Raw genomic sequence first — 23,597 nt, forward strand, 5'->3', positions numbered from 1 at the left:
AAAGACGGACAATTACACCAAGTAACAAAGACATACACTGACACCAAGTAACACAGACACACATTTACACCAGGTAACAAAGACATACACTGACACCAAGTCATGATGACACACACTGACACCCAGTAACAAAGACATACACTGATACCCAGTAACACAAACACACACTTACACCAAGTAACACAGACACACACTTCCACCAAGTAACAAAGACATACACTGACACCAAGTAACAAAGACATACACTGATACCCAGTAACACAGAAACACATTTACACCAGGTAACAAAGACATACACTGACACCAAGTCATAAAGACACACACTGACACCCAGCAACAAAGACATACACTGATACCCAGTAACACAAACACACATTTACACCAAGTAACACAGACACACACTTACACCCAGTAACACAGACACACACTTACACCAAGTAACAAAGACATACACGGACACCAAGTAACAAAGACAATCACTGATACCCAGTAACACAGGCACACACTTACAACAAGTATCAATGACATAAACTGACACCAAGTCACAAAGACACACACTGACACCCACTAACAAAGACAAACTCTGACACCATGTCACAAAGACATACACTGATACGCATTAACACAGACACACATTTACACCAAGTAACACAGACATACACTTACACCAAGTAACAAAGACAGACACTGATACCCAGTAACACAGACACACACTTACACCAAGTAACAAAGACAGACACTGATACCCAGTAACACAGACACACACTTACGCCAAATAACAAAGACATACACTTACATCAAGTAACAAAGACATACACTGACACCCAGTAACACAGACACACACGGACACCAAGTAACAAAGACACACACTTACACCCAGTAACACAAACAAACACACAGTGACACCCAGTAATACAGAGAAACACTGATAAACAGTAACAAAGACATGCACTGACACCAAGTAACACAGACACACACTGACACCCAGTAACAAAGACATACACTGACACCAAGTAACAAAGACTTGCACTGATACCATGTCACAAAGACATACACTGATACCCAGTAACACAGACACACACTGACACCAAGTAACAAAGACATACACTGACACCAAGTAACAAAGACATACACTTACACCAAGTGACAAAGACGAACAATTACACCAAGTAACAAAGACATACATATACAACAAGTATTTTGACATACACTGACACCAAGTAACAAAGTCATACACTGATACCCAGTAACACAGACACACATTTACACCAGGTAACAAAGACATACACTGACACCAAGTCATAAAGACACACACTGACACCCAGTAACACAGACACACACGGACACCAAGTAACAAAGACACACACTTGCACCAAGTAACACAGACACACACTGACACCCAGTAAAACAGACACACACTTACACCATGTAACACAGACATACACTGACACCAAGTAACAAAGACATACACTGATACCCAGGAACACAGACACACACTTACACCAAGTAACACAGACACACACTTACACCAAGTAACAAAGACATACACTTACACCAAGTAACACAGACATACACTGATACCAAGTAACAAAGACATAGAATTACACCAAGTAACAAAGACACACACTTACACCAAGTAACACAGATATACACTGACACCAAGTAACAAAGACACACACTGACACCCAGGAAAACAGACGCACACTTACACCAAGTAACACAGACATACACTAACACCAAGTAACAAAGACATACACTGATACCCAGTAACACAGACACACACTTACACCAAGTAACATAGACATACACTGACACCAAGTAACAAAGACATACACTGATATCCAGTAACACAGACACACACTTACACCAAGTAACAAAGACAGACACTGATACCCAGTAACACAGACATACACTTACAACAAGTAACAAAGGCATACACTGACACCCAGTAAACAAGACATACACTGACACCCAGTAACACAGACACACACGGACACCAAGTTACAAAGACACACACTTACACCAAGTAACACAGACACACACTGACACCCAGTAACACAGACACACACTTACACCAAGTAACACAGACAGACACTGACACCAAGTAACAAAGACATACACTCATACCCAGTAACACAGACACACACTTACAACATGTAACACAGAAATAAACTGACACCAAGTAACAAAGACATACACTGATACCCAGGAACACAGACACACACTTACACCAAGTAACACAAACACACTTACACCAAGTAACAAAGACATACACTTACACCAAGTAACACAGACATACACTGACACCAAGTAACAAAGACATACAATTACACCAAGTAACAATGACACACACTTACACCAAGTAACACAGATATACACTGACACCAAGTAACAAAGACATGCACTGACACCCTGTAACACAGACACACACGGACACCAGGTAACAAAGACACACTCTTACACCAAGTAACACAAACACACACTTACACCAAGTAACAAAGACATACACTTACACCAAGTAACACAGACATACACTGACACCAAGTAACAAAGACATACAATTACACCAAGTAACAAAGACACACACTTACACCAAGTAACACAGATATACACTGACACCAAGTAACAAAGACATGCACTGACACCCAGTAACACAGACACACACGGACACCAAGTAACAAAGACACACACTTACACCAAGTAACACAGACACACACTGACACCCAGTAAAACAGACACACACTTACACCAAGTAACACAGACAGACACTGACACCAAGTAACAAAGACATACACTGATACCCAGTAACACTGACTCACACTTACACCAAGTAACACAGACATACACTGACACCAAGTAACAAAGACATACAATGATACCCAGTAACAAAGACATACACTGACACCCAGTAACAAAGACATACACTGATACCAAGTCACAAAGACATACACTGATACCCAGTAACAGAGAGACACACTGACACCCAGCAACAAAGACATACAGTGATATCAAGTCACAAAGACATACACTGATACCCAGTAACACAGACACACACTGACACCAGGAACAAAGACATACACTGATACAAATCACAAAGACATTATCTCATACCCAGTAACACAGACACACACTGACACCAAGTAACAAAGACATGCACTGACACCAAGTAACAAAGACATACACCTCCACCAAGTAGCAAAGGCACACACTTACACCAAGTAACACAGTCATGCACTGACACCAAGTAACAAAGACATACACTGACACCAAGTAACAAAGACATACACTTACACCAAGTAACAAAGACAGACAATTACACCAAGTAACAAAGACATGCACTTACACCAAGTTACACAGACATACACTGACACCAAGTAACAAAGACATACACTGACACCCAGTAACACAGCCACACACTTACACCAGGTAACAAAGACATGCACTGACACCCAGTAACAAAGACATACACTGACACCCAGTAACACAGACACACACGGACACCAAGAAACAAAGACACAGACTTACACCAAGTAACACAGACACACACTGACAGCCAGTAACACAGACACAAACTTACACCAGGTAATACAGACATACACTGACACCAAGTAACAAAGACATACACTGATACCCAGTAACACAGACACACACTTACACCAAGTAACACAGACATACAATGACACAAAGTCACAAAGACACACACTGACTCCCAGTAACAAAGACATACACTGACACCCAGTAACAAAGACATACACTGATACCAAGTCACAAAGACATACACTGATACCCAGTAACACAGACACACACTGACACCCAGTAACAAAGACATACAGTGATATCAAGTCACAAAGACATACACTGAAACCCAGTAACACAGACACACACTGACACCCAGTAACAAAGACATACACTGATACAAATCACAAAGACATTCTCTGATACCCAGTAAAACAGACACACACTGACACCAAGTAACAAAGATATGCACTGACACCAAGTAACAAAGACATACACCTCCACCAAGTAGCAAAGGCACACACTTACACCAAGTAACACAGACATGCACTGACACCAAGTAACAAAGACATACACTGACACCAAGTAACAAAGACATACACTTACACCAAGTAACAAAGACAGACAATTACACCAAGTAACAAAGACATACACTTACACCAAGTTACACAGACATACACTGACACCAAGTAACAAAGACATACACTGATACCCAGTAACACAGACACACACTTGCACCAAGTAACAAAGACAGACACTGATACCCAGTAACACAGACACACACTTGCACCAATTAACAAAGGCATACACTGACACCCAGTAACAAAGACATACACTGACACCCAGTAACACAGACACACACGGACACCAAGTAACAAAGACACACACTTACACCAAGTAACACAGACACACACTTACACCAAGTAACAAAGACAGACACTGATACACAGTAACACAGACACACACGTACACCAAGTAACAAAGACATACAATGACACCCAGTAACACAAACAAACACTGACACCCAGTAACACAGAGAAACTTTAATAAGCAGTAACAAAGACATACACTGACACCAAGTAACACAGACACACACTGAAACCCAGTAACAAAGACATACACTGACACCAAGTAACAAAGACATACACTGATACCAAGTCACAAAGACATACACTGAAACCCAGTAACACAGACACACACTGACACCAAGTAACAAAGACATACACTTACACCAAGTAACAAAGACATACACTTACACCAAGTAGCAAAGACTGACAATTGCACCAAGTAACAAAGACATACAATTACACCAAGTATTTTGGCATCCACTGACACCAAGTAACAAAGACATACACTTATACCCAGTAACACAGACACACACTTACACCAATTAACAAAGACATACACTGACACCAAGTCACAAAGACACACACTGACGCCCAGTAACAAAGACATACACTGACTCCAAGTCACAAAGACATACACTGATACGCAGTAACACAGACACACACTAACACCAAGTAACAGTGACATACACTGACACCCAGTAACACAGCCACACACTTACACCAGGTAACAAAGACATGCACTGACACCCAGTAACAAAGACATACACTGACACCCAGTAACACAGACACACACGGACACCAAGTAACAAAGACACAGACTTACACCAAGTAACAGAGACACACACTGACAGCCAGTAACACAGACACAAACTTACACCAAGTAATACAGACATACACTGACACCAAGTAAAAAGACATACACTGATACCCAGTAACACAGGCACACACTTACACCAAGTAACACAGACATGCAATGACACAAAGTCACAAAGACATACACTGACACCCAGTAACAAAGACATACACTGATACCAAGTCACAAAGACATACACTGATACCCAGTAACACAGACACACACTGACACCCAGTAACAAAGACATACAGTGATATCAAGTCACAAAGACATACACTGATACCCAGTAACACAGACACACACTGACACCCAGTAACAAAGACATACACTGATACAAATCACAAAGACATTCACTGATACCCAGTAACACAGACACACACTGACACCAAGTAACAAAGACATGCACTGACACCAAGTAACAAAGACATACACCTACACCAAGTAGCAAAGACACACACTTACACCAAGTAACACAGACATGCACTGACACCAAGTAACAAAGACATACACTGACACCAAGTAACAAAGACATACACTTACACCAAGTAACAAAGACAGACAATTACACCAAGTAGCAAAGACATACACTTACACCAAGAATTTTGACATACACTGACACCAATCACAAAGACATTCACTGATACCCAGTAACAAAGACATACACTGACACCAAGTCACAAAGACATACACTGATACCCAGTAACTAAGACTCACACTTACACCAAGTTACACAGACATACACTGACACCAAGTAACAAAGACATACACTGATACCCAGTAACACAGACACACAATGACACCAAGTAACAAAGACAGACACTGATATCCAGTAACACAGACACACACGGACACCAAGTAACAAAGACACAAACTTACACCAAGTAACACAGACACACACTGACACCCAGTAACACAGACACACACTTACACCAAGTAACACAGACATACACTGACACCAAGTAACAAATACATACACTGATACCCAGGAACACAGACACACACTTACACCAAGTAACACAGACACACAGTTACACCAAGTAACAAAGACATACACTTACACCAAGTAACACAGACATATACTGACACCAAGTAACAAAGACATAGAATTACACCAAGTAACAAAGACACACACTTACACCAAGTAACACAGATATACACTGACACCAATAAACAAAGACATGCACTGACACCCAGTAACACAGACACACACGGACACCAAGTAACAAAGACGCACACTTACACCAAGTATCACAGACACACACTGACACCCAGTAAAACAGACGCACAGTTACACCAAGTAACACAGACATACACTAACACCAAGTAACAAAGACATACACTGATACCCATTAACACAGACACACACTTACACCAAGTAACAAAGACAGACACTGATACCCAGTAACACAGACACACACGGACACCAAGTAACAAAGACACACACTTACACCAAGTAACACAGACACACACGGACACCCAGTAACACAGACACACACTTACACCAAGTAACACAGACATACACTGACACCAAGTAACAAAGACAAACACTGATACCCAGGAACACAGACATACACTGACACCCAGTAACACAGACACACACGGACACCAAGTAACAAAGACACAGACTTACACCAAGTAACAGAGACACACACTGACAGCCAGTAACACAGACACAAACTTACACCAAGTAATACAGACATACACTGACACCAAGTAACAAAGACATACACTGATACCCAGTAACACAGACACACACTTACACCAAGTAACACAGACATGCAATGACACAAAGTCACAAAGACATACACTGACACCCAGTAACAAAGACATACACTGATACCAAGTCACAAAGACATACACTGATACCCAGTAACACAGACACACACTGACACCCAGTAACAAAGACATACAGTGATATCAAGTCACAAAGACATACACTGATACCCAGTAACACAGACACACACTGACACCCAGTAACAAAGACATACACTGATACAAATCACAAAGACATTCACTGATACCCAGTAACACAGACACACACTGACACCAAGTAACAAAGACATGCACTGACACCAAGTAACAAAGACATACACCTACACCAAGTAGCAAAGACACACACTTCCACCAAGTAACACAGACATGCACTGACACCAAGTAACAAAGACATACACTGACACCAAGTAACAAAGACATACACTTACACCAAGTAACAAAGACAGACAATTACACCAAGTAACAAAGACATACACTTACACCAAGAATTTTGACATACACTGACACCAATCACAAAGACATTCACTGATACCCAGTAACAAAGACATACACTGACACCAAGTCACAAAGACATACACTGATACCCAGTAACTAGGACTCACACTTACACCAAGTTACACAGACATACACTGACACCAAGTAACAAAGACATACACTGATACCCAGTAACACAGACACACACTTACACCAAGTAACAAAGACAGACACTGATATCCAGTAACACAGACACACACGGACACCAAGTAACAAAGACACACACTTACACCAAGTAACACAGACACACACTGACACCCAGTAACACAGACACACACTTACACCAAGTAACACAGACATACACTGACACCAAGTAACAAAGACATACACTGATACCCAGGAACACAGACACACACTTACACCAAGTAACACAGACACACAGTTACACCAAGTAACAAAGACATACACTTACACCAAGTAACACAGACATATACTGACACCAAGTAACAAAGACATAGAATTACACCAAGTAACAAAGACACACACTTACACCAAGTAACACAGATATACACTGACACCAATTAACAAAGACATGCACTGACACCCAGTAACACAGACACACACGGACACCAAGTAACAAAGACGCACACTTACACCAAGTATCACAGACACACACTGACACCCAGTAAAACAGACGCACACTTACACCAAGTAACACAGACATACACTAACACCAAGTAACAAAGACATACACTGATACCCAGTAACACAGACACACACTTACACCAAGTAACAAAGACAGACACTGATACCCAGTAACACAGACACACACGGACACCAAGTAACAAAGACACACACTTACACCAAGTAACACAGACACACACTGACACCCAGTAACACAGACACACACTTACACCAAGTAACACAGACATACACTGACACCAAGTAACAAAGACATACACTGATACCCAGGAACACAGACACACACTTACACCAAGTAACAAAGACACACACTTACACCAAGTAACACAGATATACACTGACACCTAGTAACAAAGACATGCACTGACACCCAGTAACAAATACACACAATTACACCAAGTATCACAGACACACACTGACACCAAGTAACAAAGACATACACTGATACCCAGTAACACAGACACACACTTACACCAAGTAACACAGACATACAATGACACCAAGTAACAAAGACATATTCTGATACCCAGGAACACAGACACACACTTACACCAAGTAACACAGACACACACTTACACCAAGTAACAAAGACATACACTTACACCAAGTAACACAGACATACACTTACACCAAGTAACAAAGACATAGAATTACACCAAGTAACAAAGACACACACTTACACCAAGTAACACAGATATACACTGACACCAAGTAACAAAGACATGCACTGACACTCAGTAACACAGACACACACGGACACCAAGTAACAAAGACGCACACTTACACCAAGTATCACAGACACACACTGACACCCAGTAAAACAGACACACACTTACACCAAGTAACACAGACATACACTAACACCAAGTAAAACAGACATACACTGATACCCAGTAACACAGACACACACTTACACCAAGTAACATAGACATACACTGACACCAAATAACAAAGACATACACTGATACCCAGTAACACAGACACACACTTACACCAAGTAACAAAGACAGACACTGATACCCAGTAACACAGACATACACTTACACCAAGCAACAAAGGCATACACTGACACCCAGTAACCAAGACATACACTGACACCCAGTAACTCAGACACACACGGACACCAGGTTACAAAGACACACACTTACACCAAGTAACACAGACACACACTGACACCCAGTAACACAGACACACACTTACACCAAGTAACACAGACAGACACTGACACCAAGTAACAAAGACATACACTGATAGCCAGTAACACAGACACACACTTACAACATGTAACACAGAAATAAACTGACACCAAGTAACAAAGACATACACTGATACCAAGGAACACTGACACACACTTCCACCAAGTAACACAAACACACACTTACACCAAGTAACAAAGACATACACTTACACCAAGTAACACAGACATACACTTACACCAAGTAACAAAGACATAGAATTACACCAAGTAACAAAGACACACACTTACACCAAGTAACACAGACATACACTGACACCAAGTAACAAAGACATACACTGATACCCAGTAACACAGACACACACTGATACCAAGTCACAAAGACATACACTGATACCCAGTAACACAGACACACACTGACACCCAGTAACAAAGACACACAGTGATATCAAGTCACAAAGACATACACTGATACCCAGTAACACAGACACACACTGACACCCAGTAACAAAGACATACACTGATACAAATCACAAAGACATTCACTGATACCCAGTAACACAGACACACACTGACACCAAGTAACAAAGACATGCACTGACACCAAGTAACAAAGACATACACCTACACCAAGTAGCAAAGACACACACTTACACCAAGTAACACAGACATGCACTGACACCAAGTAACAAAGACATACACTGACACCAAGTAACAAAGACATACACTTACACCAAGTAACAAAGACAGACAATTACACCAAGTAACAAAGACATACACTTACACCAAGAATTTTGACATACACTGACACCAATCACAAAGACATTCACTGATACCCAGTAACAAAGACATACACTGACACCAAGTCACAAAGACATACACTGATACCCAGTAACTAGGACTCACACTTACACCAAGTTACACAGACATACACTGACACCAAGTAACAAAGACATACACTGATACCCAGTAACACAGACACACACTTACACCAAGTAACAAAGACAGACACTGATATCCAGTAACACAGACACACACGGACACCAAGTAACAAAGACACACACTTACACCAAGTAACACAGACACACACTGACACCCAGTAACACAGACACACACTTACACCAAGTAACACAGACATACACTGACACCAAGTAACAAAGACATACACTGATACCCAGGAACACAGACACACACTTACACCAAGTAACACAGACACACAGTTACACCAAGTAACAAAGACATACACTTACACCAAGTAACACAGACATATACTGACACCAAGTAACAAAGACATAGAATTACACCAAGTAACAAAGACACACACTTACACCAAGTAACACAGATATACACTGACACCAATTAACAAAGACATGCACTGACACCCAGTAACACAGACACACACGGACACCAAGTAACAAAGACGCACACTTACACCAAGTATCACAGACACACACTGACACCCAGTAAAACAGACGCACACTTACACCAAGTAACACAGACATACACTAACACCAAGTAACAAAGACATACACTGATACCCAGTAACACAGACACACACTTACACCAAGTAACAAAGACAGACACTGATACCCAGTAACACAGACACACACGGACACCAAGTAACAAAGACACACACTTACACCAAGTAACACAGACACACACTGACACCCAGTAACACAGACACACACTTACACCAAGTAACACAGACATACACTGACACCAAGTAACAAAGACATACACTGATACCCAGGAACACAGACACACACTTACACCAAGTAACAAAGACACACACTTACACCAAGTAACACAGATATACACTGACACCTAGTAACAAAGACATGCACTGACACCCAGTAACAAATACACACAATTACACCAAGTATCACAGACACACACTGACACCAAGTAACAAAGACATACACTGATACCCAGTAACACAGACACACACTTACACCAAGTAACACAGACATACAATGACACCAAGTAACAAAGACATATTCTGATACCCAGGAACACAGACACACACTTACACCAAGTAACACAGACACACACTTACACCAAGTAACAAAGACATACACTTACACCAAGTAACACAGACATACACTTACACCAAGTAACAAAGACATAGAATTACACCAAGTAACAAAGACACACACTTACACCAAGTAACACAGATATACACTGACACCAAGTAACAAAGACATGCACTGACACTCAGTAACACAGACACACACGGACACCAAGTAACAAAGACGCACACTTACACCAAGTATCACAGACACACACTGACACCCAGTAAAACAGACACACACTTACACCAAGTAACACAGACATACACTAACACCAAGTAAAACAGACATACACTGATACCCAGTAACACAGACACACACTTACACCAAGTAACATAGACATACACTGACACCAAATAACAAAGACATACACTGATACCCAGTAACACAGACACACACTTACACCAAGTAACAAAGACAGACACTGATACCCAGTAACACAGACATACACTTACACCAAGTAACAAAGGCATACACTGACACCCAGTAACCAAGACATACACTGACACCCAGTAACTCAGACACACACGGACACCAGGTTACAAAGACACACACTTACACCAAGTAACACAGACACACACTGACACCCAGTAACACAGACACACACTTACACCAAGTAACACAGACAGACACTGACACCAAGTAACAAAGACATACACTGATAGCCAGTAACACAGACACACACTTACAACATGTAACACAGAAATAAACTGACACCAAGTAACAAAGACATACACTGATACCAAGGAACACTGACACACACTTCCACCAAGTAACACAAACACACACTTACACCAAGTAACAAAGACATACACTTACACCAAGTAACACAGACATACACTTACACCAAGTAACAAAGACATAGAATTACACCAAGTAACAAAGACACACACTTACACCAAGTAACACAGACATACACTGACACCAAGTAACAAAGACATACACTGATACCCAGTAACACAGACACACACTTACACCAAGTAACACAGACATGCAATGACACAAAGTCACAAAGACATACACTGACACCCAGTAACAAAGACATACACTGATACCAAGTCACAAAGACATACACTGATACCCAGTAACACAGACACACACTGACACCCAGTAACAAAGACACACAGTGATATCAAGTCACAAAGACATACACTGATACCCAGTAACACAGACACACACTGACACCCAGTAACAAAGACATACACTGATACAAATCACAAAGACATTCACTGATACCCAGTAACACAGACACACACTGACACCAAGTAACAAAGACATGCACTGACACCAAGTAACAAAGACATACACCTACACCAAGTAGCAAAGACACACACTTACACCAAGTAACACAGACATGCACTGACACCAAGTAACAAAGACATACACTGACACCAAGTAACAAAGACATACACTTACACCAAGTAACAAAGACAGACAATTACACCAAGTAACAAAGACATACACTTACACCAAGAATTTTGACATACACTGACACCAATCACAAAGACATTCACTGATACCCAGTAACAAAGACATACACTGACACCAAGTCACAAAGACATACACTGATACCCAGTAACTAGGACTCACACTTACACCAAGTTACACAGACATACACTGACACCAAGTAACAAAGACAGACACTGATATCCAGTAACACAGACACACACTTACACCAAGTAGCACAGACATACACTGACACCAAGTAACAAAGACATACACTGATACCCAGGAACACAGACACACACTTACACCAAGTAACACAGACACACAGTTACACCAAGTAACAAAGACATACACTTACACCAAGTAACACAGACATATACTGACACCAAGTAACAAAGACATAGAATTACACCAAGTAACAAAGACACACACTTACACCAAGTAACACAGATATACACTGACACCAATTAACAAAGACATGCACTGACACCCAGTAACACAGACACACACGGACACCAAGTAACAAAGACGCACACTTACACCAAGTATCACAGACACACACTGACACCCAGTAAAACAGACGCACACTTACACCAAGTAACACAGACATACACTAACACCAAGTAACAAAGACATACACTGATACCCAGTAACACAGACACACACTTACACCAAGTAACAAAGACAGACACTGATACCCAGTAACACAGACACACACGGACACCAAGTAACAAAGACACACACTTACACCAAGTAACACAGACACACACTGACACCCAGTAACACAGACACACACTTACACCAAGTAACACAGACATACACTGACACCAAGTAACAAAGACATACACTGATACCCAGGAACACAGACACACACTTACACCAAGTAACAAAGACACACACTTACACCAAGTAACACAGATATACACTGACACCTAGTAACAAAGACATGCACTGACACCCAGTAACAAATACACACAATTACACCAAGTATCACAGACACACACTGACACCAAGTAACAAAGACATACACTGATACCCAGTAACACAGACACACACTTACACCAAGTAACACAGACATACAATGACACCAAGTAACAAAGACATATTCTGATACCCAGGAACACAGACACACACTTACACCAAGTAACACAGACACACACTTACACCAAGTAACAAAGACATACACTTACACCAAGTAACACAGACATACACTTACACCAAGTAACAAAGACATAGAATTACACCAAGTAACAAAGACACACACTTACACCAAGTAACACAGATATACACTGACACCAAGTAACAAAGACATGCACTGACACTCAGTAACACAGACACACACGGACACCAAGTAACAAAGACGCACACTTACACCAAGTATCACAGACACACACTGACACCCAGTAAAACAGACACACACTTACACCAAGTAACACAGACATACACTAACACCAAGTAAAACAGACATACACTGATACCCAGTAACACAGACACACACTTACACCAAGTAACATAGACATACACTGACACCAAATAACAAAGACATACACTGATACCCAGTAACACAGACACACACTTACACCAAGTAACAAAGACAGACACTGATACCCAGTAACACAGACATACACTTACACCAAGTAACAAAGGCATACACTGACACCCAGTAACCAAGACATACACTGACACCCAGTAACTCAGACACACACGGACACCAGGTTACAAAGACACACACTTACACCAAGTAACACAGACACACACTGACACCCAGTAACACAGACACACACTTACACCAAGTAACACAGACAGACACTGACACCAAGTAACAAAGACATACACTGATAGCCAGTAACACAGACACACACTTACAACATGTAACACAGAAATAAACTGACACCAAGTAACAAAGACATACACTGATACCAAGGAACACTGACACACACTTCCACCAAGTAACACAAACACACACTTACACCAAGTAACAAAGACATACACTTACACCAAGTAACACAGACATACACTTACACCAAGTAACAAAGACATAGAATTACACCAAGTAACAAAGACACACACTTACACCAAGTAACACAGACATACACTGACACCAAGTAACAAAGACATACACTGATACCCAGTAACACAGACACACACTTACACCAAGTAACACAGACATGCAATGACACAAAGTCACAAAGACATACACTGACACCCAGTAACAAAGACATACACTGATACCAAGTCACAAAGACATACACTGATACCCAGTAACACAGACACACACTGACACCCAGTAACAAAGACACACAGTGATATCAAGTCACAAAGACATACACTGATACCCAGTAACACAGACACACACTGACACCCAGTAACAAAGACATACACTGATACAAATCACAAAGACATTCACTGATACCCAGTAACACAGACACACACTGACACCAAGTAACAAAGACATGCACTGACACCAAGTAACAAAGACATACACCTACACCAAGTAGCAAAGACACACACTTACACCAAGTAACACAGACATGCACTGACACCAAGTAACAAAGACATACACTGACACCAAGTAACAAAGACATACACTTACACCAAGTAACAAAGACAGACAATTACACCAAGTAACAAAGACATACACTTACACCAAGAATTTTGACATACACTGACACCAATCACAAAGACATTCACTGATACCCAGTAACAAAGACATACACTGACACCAAGTAACAAAGACATACACTGATACCCAGTAACACAGACACACACTTACACCAAGTAACAAAGACAGACACTGATATCCAGTAACACAGACACACACGGACACCAAGTAACAAAGACACACACTTACACCAAGTAACACAGACACACACTGACACCCAGTAACACAGACACACACTTACACTAAGTAACACAGACATACACTGACACCAAGTAACAAAGACATACACTGATACCCAGGAACACAGACACACACTTACACCAAGTAACACAGACACACAGTTACACCAAGTAACAAAGACATACACTTACACCAAGTAACACAGACATATACTGACACCAAGTAACAAAGACATAGAATTACACCAAGTAACAAAGACACACACTTACACCAAGTAACACAGATATACACTGACACCAATTAACAAAGACATGCACTGACACCCAGTAACACAGACACACACGGACACCAAGTAACAAAGACGCACACTTACACCAAGTATCACAGACACACACTGACACCCAGTAAAACAGACGCACACTTACACCAAGTAACACAGACATACACTAACACCAAGTAACAAAGACATACACTGATACCCAGTAACACAGACACACACTTACACCAAGTAACAAAGACAGACACTGATACCCAGTAACACAGACACACACGGACACCAAGTAACAAAGACACACACTTACACCAAGTAACACAGACACACACTGACACCCAGTAACACAGACACACACTTACACCAAGTAACACAGACATACACTGACACCAAGTAACAAAGACATACACTGATACCCAGGAACACAGACACACACTTACACCAAGTAACAAAGACACACACTTACACCAAGTAACACAGATATACACTGACACCAAGTAACAAAGACATGCACTGACACCCAGTAACAAATACACACAATTACACCAAGTATCACAGACACACACTGACACCAAGTAACAAAGACATACACTGATACCCAGTAACACAGACACACACTTACACCAAGTAACACAGTCATACAATGACACCAAGTAACAAAGACATATTCTGATACCCAGGAACACAGACACACACTTACACCAAGTAACACAGACACACACTTACACCAAGTAACAAAGACATACACTTACACCAAGTAACACAGACATACACTTACACCAAGTAACAAAGACATAGAATTACACCAAGTAACAAAGACACACACTTACACCAAGTAACACAGATATACACTGACACCAAGTAACAAAGACATGCACTGACACCCAGTAACACAGACACACACGGACACCAAGTAACAAAGACGCACACTTACACCAAGTATCACAGACACACACTGACACCCAGTAAAACAGACACACACTTACACCAAGTAACACAGACATACACTAACACCAAGTAAAACAGACATACACTGATACCCAGTAACACAGACACACACTTACACCAAGTAACATAGACATACACTGACACCAAATAACAAAGACGTACACTGATACCCAGTAACACAGACACACACTTACACCAAGTAACAAAGACAGACACTGATACCCAGTAACACAGACATACACTTACACCAAGTAACAAAGGCATACACTGACACCCAGTAACCAAGACATACACTGACACCCAGTAACACAGACACACACGGACACCAGGTTACAAAGACACACACTTACACCAAGTAACACAGACACACACTGACACCCAGTAACACAGACACACACTTACACCAAGTAACACAGACAGACACTGACACCAAGTAACAAAGACATACACTGATAGCCAGTAACACAGACACACACTTACAACATGTAACACAGAAATAAACTGACACCAAGTAACAAAGACATACACTGATACCAAGGAACACTGACACACACTTCCACCAAGTAACACAGACACACACTGACACCCAGTAACAAAGACACACACTTACACCAAGTAACACAGATATACACTGACACCAATTAACAAAGACATGCAATGACACCCAGTAACACAGACACACACGGACACCAGGTAACAAAGACACACACTTACACCAAGTAACACAGACATACACTAACACCAAGTAACAAAGACATACACTGATACCCAGTAACACAGACACACACTTACACCAAGTAACACAGACACACACTTACACCAAGTAACAAAGACATACACTTACACCAAGTAACACAGACATACACTGACACCAAGTAACAAAGACATAGAATTACACCAAGTAACAAAGACACACACTTACACCAAGTAACACAGATATACACTGACACCAAGTAACAAAGACATGCACTGACACCCAGTAACACAGACACACACGGACACCAAGTAACAAAGACGCACACTGACACCAAGTATCACAGACACACACTGACACCCAGTAAAACAGACACACACTTACACCAAGTAACACAGACATACACTAACACCAAGTAACAAAGACATACACTGATACCCAGTAACACAGACACACACTTACACCAAGTAACATAGACATACACTGACACCAAGTAACAAAGACATACACTGATACCCAGTAACACAGACACACACTTACACCAAGTAACAAAGACAGACACTGATACCCAGTAACACAGACATACACTTACACCAAGTAACAAAGGCATACACTGACACCCAGTAACCAAGACATACACTGACACCCAGTAACACAGACACACACGGACACCAGGTTGCAAAGACACACACTTACACCAAGTAACACAGACACACACTGACACCCAGTAACACAGACACACACTTACACCAAGTAACACAGACAGACACTGACACCAAGTAACAAAGACATACACTGATACCCAGTAACACAGACACACACTTACACCATGTAACACAGAAATAAACTGACACCAAGTAACAAAGACATACACTGATACCCAGGAACACAGACACACACTTCCACCAAGTAACACAAACACACACTTACACCAAGTAACAAAGACAAACAGTTACACCAAGTAACACAGACATACACTGACACCAAGTAACAAAGACATACAATTACAGCAAGTAACAAAGACACACACTTACACCAAGTAACACATATATACACTGACACCAAGTAACAAAGACATGCACTGACACCCAGTAACACAGACACACACGGACACCAGGTAACAAAGACACACTCTTACACCAAGTAACACAAACCCACACTTACACCAAGTAACAAAGACATACATTTACACCAACTAACACAGACATACACAGACACCAAGTAACAAAGACATACAATTACACCAAGTAACAAAGACACACACTTACACCAAGTAACACAGATATACACTGACACCTAGTAACAAAGACATGCACTGACACCCAGTAACAAATACACACACTTACACCAAGTATCACAGACACACACTGACTCCAAGTAACAAAGACATACACTGATACCCAGTAACACAGACACACACTTACACCAAGTAACACAGACATACAATGACACCAAGTAACAAAGACATATTCTGATACCCAGGAACACAGACACACACTTACACCAAGTAACACAGACACACACTTACACCAAGTAACAAAGACATACACTTACACCAAGTAACACAGACATACACTGACACCAAGTAACAAAGACATAGAATTACACCAAGTAACAAAGACACACACTTACACCAAGTAACACAGATATACACTGACACCAAGTAACAAAGACATGCACTGACACACAGTAACACAGACACACACGGACACCAAGTAACAAAGACGCACACTTACACCAAGTATCACAGACACACACTGACACCCAGTAAAACAGACACACACTTACACCAAGTAACACAGACATACACTAACACCAAGTAACAAAGACATACACTGATACCCAGTAACACAGACACACACTTACACCAAGTAACATAGACATACACTGACACCAAGTAACAAAGACATACACTGATACCCAGTAACACAGACACACACTTACACCAAGTAACAAAGACAGACACTGATACCCAGTAACACAGACATACACTTACACCAAGTAGCAAAGGCATACACTGACACCCAGTAACTAAGACATACACTGATACCCAGTAACACAGACACACACTTACAACATGTAACACAGAAATAAACTGACACCAAGTAACAAAGACATACACTGATACCAAGGAACACAGACACACACTTCCACCAAGTAACACAAACACACACTTACACCAAGTAACAAAGACATACACTTACACCAAGTAACACAGACATACACTGACACCAAGTAACAAAGACATACAATTACAGCAAGTAACAAAGACACACACTTACACCAAGTAACACAGATATACACTGACACCAAGTAACAAAGACATGCAATGACACCCAGTAACACAGACACACACGGACACCAGGTAACAAAGACACACACTTACACCAAGTAACACAGACATACACTAACACCAAGTAACAAAGACATACACTGATACCCAGTAACACAGACACACACTTACACCAAGTAACACAGACACACACTTACACCAAGTAACAAAGACATACACTTACACCAAGTAACACAGACATACACTGACACCAAGTAACAAAGACATAGAATTACACCAAGTAACAAAGACACACACTTACACCAAGTAACACAGATATACACTGACACCAAGTAACAAAGACATGCACTGACACCCAGTAACACAGACACACACGGACACCAAGTAACAAAGACGCACACTGACACCAAGTATCACAGACACACACTGACACCCAGTAAAACAGACACACACTTACACCAAGTAACACAGACATACACTAACACCAAGTAACAAAGACATACACTGATACCCAGTAACACAGACACACACTTACACCAAGTAACATAGACATACACTGACACCAAGTAACAAAGACATACACTGATACCCAGTAACACAGACACACACTTACACCAAGTAACAAAGACAGACACTGATACCCAGTAACACAGACATACACTTACACCAAGTAACAAAGGCATACACTGACACCCAGTAACCAAGACATACACTGACACCCAGTAACACAGACACACACGGACACCAGGTTGCAAAGACACACACTTACACCAAGTAACACAGACACACACTGACACCCAGTAACACAGACACACACTTACACCAAGTAACACAGACAGACACTGACACCAAGTAACAAAGACATACACTGATACCCAGTAACACAGACACACACTTACACCATGTAACAAAGAAATAAACTGACACCAAGTAACAAAGACATACACTGATACCCAGGAACACAGACACACACTTCCACCAAGTAACACAAACACACACTTACACCAAGTAACAAAGACAAACACTTACACCAAGTAACACAGACATACACTGACACCAAGTAACAAAGACATACAATTACAGCAAGTAACAAAGACACACACTTACACCAAGTAACACATATATACACTGACACCAAGTAACAAAGACATGCACTGACACCCAGTAACACAGACACACACGGACACCAGGTAACAAAGACACACTCTTACACCAAGTAACACAAACCCACACTTACACCAAGTAACAAAGACATACATTTACACCAACTAACACAGACATACACAGACACCAAGTAACAAAGACATACAATTACACCAAGTAACAAAGACACACACTTACACCAAGTAACACAGATATACACTGACACCTAGTAACAAAGACATGCACTGACACCCAGTAACAAATACACACACTTACACCAAGTATCACAGACACACACTGACTCCAAGTAACAAAGACATACACTGATACCCAGTAACACAGACACACACTTACACCAAGTAACACAGACATACAATGACACCAAGTAACAAAGACATATTCTGATACCCAGGAACACAGACACACACTTACACCAAGTAACACAGACACACACTTACACCAAGTAACAAAGACATACACTTACACCAAGTAACACAGACATACACTGACACCAAGTAACAAAGACATAGAATTACACCAAGTAACAAAGACACACACTTACACCAAGTAACACAGATATACACTGACACCAAGTAACAAAGACATGCACTGACACACAGTAACACAGACACACACGGACACCAAGTAACAAAGACGCACACTTACACCAAGTATCACAGACACACACTGACACCCAGTAAAACAGACACACACTTACACCAAGTAACACAGACATACACTAACACCAAGTAACAAAGACATACACTGATACCCAGTAACACAGACACACACTTACACCAAGTAACATAGACATACACTGACACCAAGTAACAAAGACATACACTGATACCCAGTAACACAGACACACACTTACACCAAGTAACAAAGACAGACACTGATACCCAGTAACACAGACATACACTTACACCAAGTAGCAAAGGCATACACTGACACCCAGTAACTAAGACATACACTGACACCCAGTAACACAGACACACACGGACACCAGGTTACAAAGACACACACTTACACCAAGTAACACAGACACACACTGACACCCAGTAACACAGACACACACTTACACCAAGTAACACAGACAGACACTGACACCAAGTAACAAAGACATACACTGATACCCAGTAGCACAGACACACACTTACAACATGTAACACAGAAATAAACTGACACCAAGTAACAAAGACATACACTGATACCCAGGAACACAGACACACACTTCCACCAAGTAACACAAACACACACTTACACCAAGTAACAAAGACATACACTTACACCAAGTAACACAGACATACACTGACACCAAGTAACACAGACATACACTGACACCAAGTAACCAAGACATACAATTACACCAAGTAACTAAGACACACACTTACACCAAGTAACACAGAAATACACTGACACCAAGTAACAAAGACATGCAATGACACCCAGTAACACAAACACACACTTACACCAAGTAACACAGACATACACTGACACCAGTTAACAAAGACATACACTGATACCCAGTAACACAGACACACGCTTACACCAACTAACACAGACATCCACTGACACCAAGTAACAAAGACATACACTTACACCAAGTAACACAGACATACACTGATACCCAGTAATACAGACACACATCTACACCAAGTAACAGAGACAGACACTGATACCCAGTAACACAGTCACACACTTACACCAAGTAACAAAGACATACACTGACACCCAGCAACATAGACACACACTTACACCAAGTAACAAAGACATACACTAACACCCAGTAACAAAGACATACACTGACACCCAGTAACACAGAGACACACGGACACCAAGTAACAAAGACACACACTTACACCAAGTAACACAGACACATACTGACACCCAGTAACACAGACACACACTTACACCAAGCAACACAGACATACACTGACACCAAGTAACAAAGACATACACTGATAGACAGTAACACAGACACACACTTACACCAAGTAACACAGACATACACTGACACCAAGTAACAAAGACATACACTGATACCCAGGAACACAGACATACACTTACACCAAGTAACACAGACACACACTTACACCAAGTAACAAAGACATACACTGACACCCAGTAACAAAGACATACACTGACACCCAGTAACACAGACACACACGGACACCAAGTAACAAAGACACACACTTACACCAGGTAACACAGACACATACTGACACCCAGTAACACAGACACACACTTACACCAAGCAACACAGACATACACTGACACCAAGTAACAAAGACATACACTGATACACAGTAACACAGACACACACTTACACCAAGTAACACAGACATACACTGACACCAAGTAACAAAGACATACACTGATACCCAGGAACACAGACATACACTTACACCAAGTAACACAGACAAACACTGACACCAAGTAACAAAGACATACAATTACACCAAGTAACAAAGACACACACTTACACCAAGTAACACAGATATACACTGACACCAAGTAACAAAGACAT

This window comes from Heterodontus francisci, unplaced genomic scaffold (assembly GCF_036365525.1).
Source record: "Heterodontus francisci isolate sHetFra1 unplaced genomic scaffold, sHetFra1.hap1 HAP1_SCAFFOLD_56, whole genome shotgun sequence".
Classification (NCBI taxonomy): domain Eukaryota; kingdom Metazoa; phylum Chordata; class Chondrichthyes; order Heterodontiformes; family Heterodontidae; genus Heterodontus; species Heterodontus francisci.